Raw genomic sequence first — 3,537 nt, 5'->3', positions numbered from 1 at the left:
CTTTTATTCATACATTAAGAGTGTGTCCACTTTATTCCAGCAACAAAGTGTTTGGCAAAGTATCGCCGGGTGACCAAAACCGCGTAAGGAAAATGACTGGAATTCATCAAAGTATTGTGTCAAAAACCCTTGCTGAGGCACCAGCAAAGTTTTGGCAAAGCGCAGATCGGTGAATCAACTTGCCATCTTCCCATGAGAAAATACGTCTTTGGCAGCAAGTGAATATGCCTTCAATCGCAGTTGGAGCTCTGGATTGCACGCATCCGTATAGGAAATTCTTGCTTCGACTAGAAGCAAACACTTTTTCTTTTTACTCATGAGACCCAATACTTCGTTCCATTTTAACTCCTTGAGCTGTTTCATAAGTGAGTTCAACTATTTTTCTGCAACTTTACCTGTTGAGCTTGCAACATGTCCATGTGTCTAGACCGTTTTTCCGACTAAAAAATAGCAAATTGCCCAAAAATTATTGGGCAACAACCCGCACTTTGCCAACAGAAGAAATTGGACAAACTTGATTAATGTAATTATCATTTGGAAACTAATCCAGACCAGTGTGAAAATGTGGCGCAAGCGATGGAAAATCCATAAATCATGCTACAGAAGGACAGATATTTATTATTGTATATGTATAATCGAGTGAGGGCAATTACACTCCATAATAGTTGATTAAGGAATTGACGACCTGAACAAATACGTAATTATGTTCACGACAGAACGGATAATAGAGTAGCGACACGATATGATATCTTAAATTTATTACAAACTATATTGCTCCCAGACGTTTTGTGTTTATGATTCATTTGCCTCTAAAATCATCATTCTTTGTTCCACTTTTGCAAATGTGCCGTAAACAAGCGCTAGTAGCGTTCGTTGTTGCAAATTGACTTATGCAAGAAAGGTTTACCAAAATTAATCCTCTATTGATATACAAATACGAACGGAAAGTTCAACGCAAATAATGATTCAAGCTTGTTGATGACATTCAACGAAACAATCTTACTATAAATCAAACTGACTGATTAATTGTGATTAATGGAGGTTAACTTCCAATCAACTATGAGGAACAACTTCATTCGCAATACCGTCACATGAGAACATACGATTCGCAATTTGTTTTTACTGTAATTATATCGCGATTATTTCGTCTATTGCTTATGGAACGCGTCCGATTGTTTTTATTTGCAGTGAAACCACATAAAATACTGACATGAATCCGATGACACGATAATAAATCCACACAGAACATACTCATTAGAGCCAATTTATCAAAAACAGTTAGACCAAATATTCTTAGCATTGGTATCTTTGTAATTATCTTTGCATTGAGCCGAGAACGTACAGTCAAAGACTTATTGATAGTTATCGATTATTAATAACATGCAGATAATTATCGGGCATTCAAACACGAAACATTGACTTTTCAAGTTCAGGTGCACGTCCACGATTTGATTAACAGATTAAGGGGTCTCTTGAGCGCTATTCAAAGCTTTCAAAAGGCATATTTCTTAACAGTGCTACGATCAAAAAGGGATGAGAACTGTAAAATATTTCCTTGAGATTAAACACAACATAATGGTAGGGCTTTAACAATTTGTATGTGTTTAATTTTTGGATTTTGGACCCTCCACACGGGATTTTCTAGCCCCATTGTACCTCTGAATATTTCCATTTTTCACTTCACTGACCTGACTTGGACATTGTTGATGTGAAAGGTTGATTAAACTGATTTCAGTAGGTACAAATTTTCAAATGGGCTTCGGCCTGGAGCCTTTGAACCATCATCAACGGGATTTTGTTGAAAATCAAAAATCAAACTCAAAACATGTACTCACTTCTGATGTTGCCCAATGGCAATTTCCTTGTCGGCTAATTAAACTTTCAGAATTTTTTTTTTGGGCAGCTTGTTAGCGTAATAATTTGGAATTTAGTAGGATGTCGTTCAGGCCATATTATGCAATTACGTCGGCATTAATTGCCGCTTATAGTGTATTTAATTGCCGACAATGCGCGTATTAAAGCTAATAAGACTCGAAATTAAGCAATTCACGTGAAGAACGTTTCAGGGCAAAATTGGCTTGTAAAAAGTGGCAAAGTGTAGTGAAGTATATTGAAATAAATATCGGCGTCATTACGATTAGTGCACTTTTGCTAATGGGTAATTATTAGCTAAATGATTTAGCAACATGAAGTGGACTATTAAGACATTCATATATTAATAGTCGGAGAAATCAACCTGGTTTCTTCAACTTAGCACCGTTAAGTTCCAAATAGTCTCAAATCTAATAAAATTATGTAGATTTCGTTTTAATAACTTTTCCTGTCTGGCTTTGATTTAGTAAAGACTCACAAGCATGGCAAAACGCAGATGTACTTCAGCAACGGGTTTTACAACTGCAAATATGACGCCAGACTTTAGCTTGAGCGGAAATTATGCAAATTTGCCCATTTAATTATGTCTTCTTTACATTTTCTAAACAAACTGATGTATATATTTGCCCTAGTTTAAACCGATGTAGCCATTTGCTCAATAAACATTGCAGGGACGTATTTATACACAAAAATAAAATTGAGAAAGTAAACATAAGAGCATACTTTACTAAGCACTGATAAATACTTAAAACCCGTCAACCTTCCAAATAAAACGAACGAAGGAAACATTTTAAGAGCCGTCAGATTGCCTTGGCAGATAATTTATGTAAAATAATAATAAAGATAAGCCCAGAAAATTTCACATTAAGCTACGTGTTATGGGCAAAGCAGAAAAAAGCATTTTATCTCGAAAACGAATCTGGTTTTTAATCCTTGTCTAGAAAAAATCATAAGAGCGTGAACGTATAATCAAGAAGAAATTTAATACATCGTAAAATCCATGGGGGCCTTTTGCTACACGGGGCCCCTCCCATATCTCTTTCAACGTTAATGATCAATAGTTTGGTTCCCGAAACCGTTTGAAACTCAATATAATGCTTTTAGTTTCGCTTCTATCTCGGTCATTAATTTTTAGCTCCGTCATTTTTCTTTCGAACAAACAGAGTAATTAAGAAAAATTATATGTTCATTACGTATCGGCTCATTTATATACAAATGGCAAAAAGTTTCCTACGGCTAAGGCCGACGTTATTTATTGATGGGCGGGCTTTTCCTTTGAGCTAATGCTGTTCAGCAAAATTCAATTACAGCTGCTTTAGAGCAACAATTTTTCAAGCAAACAAAGGTTTGAGAAAAATTGAAAATACCAAACCAACAGCGTGTTTTCATTGACCAAATGACGATTCAAAGTTGACAAAAGGGCCCAAATCTCAGCCCTGAATTTGAAGAAGAAAGAAGCTCCTTTCTTTGATATGAATGATTCTATAACGGTTGCACAGTCTGGTGAATATGCTTGAAGAATCGTTCATCTTTAAAACGATGGACGATTCCTAAAACTCCATGAAGGTCTAAGGATGTTACCTTTTGAAGCTTTCCTCTGCGACAATCATTAGAGTACTTATAAGAAGAATTGGACTATTAACTGAAACAGACCCTAACCACTAG

Source organism: Dendroctonus ponderosae, unplaced genomic scaffold (assembly GCF_020466585.1).
Source record: "Dendroctonus ponderosae isolate FM_Combo_2020 unplaced genomic scaffold, Dpon_F_20191213v2 Dpon_F_20191213_6, whole genome shotgun sequence".
Lineage (NCBI taxonomy): Eukaryota > Metazoa > Arthropoda > Insecta > Coleoptera > Curculionidae > Dendroctonus > Dendroctonus ponderosae.
The sequence above is the reverse complement of the archived record's forward strand: the minus strand, read 5'-3'. Positions refer to the sequence as shown.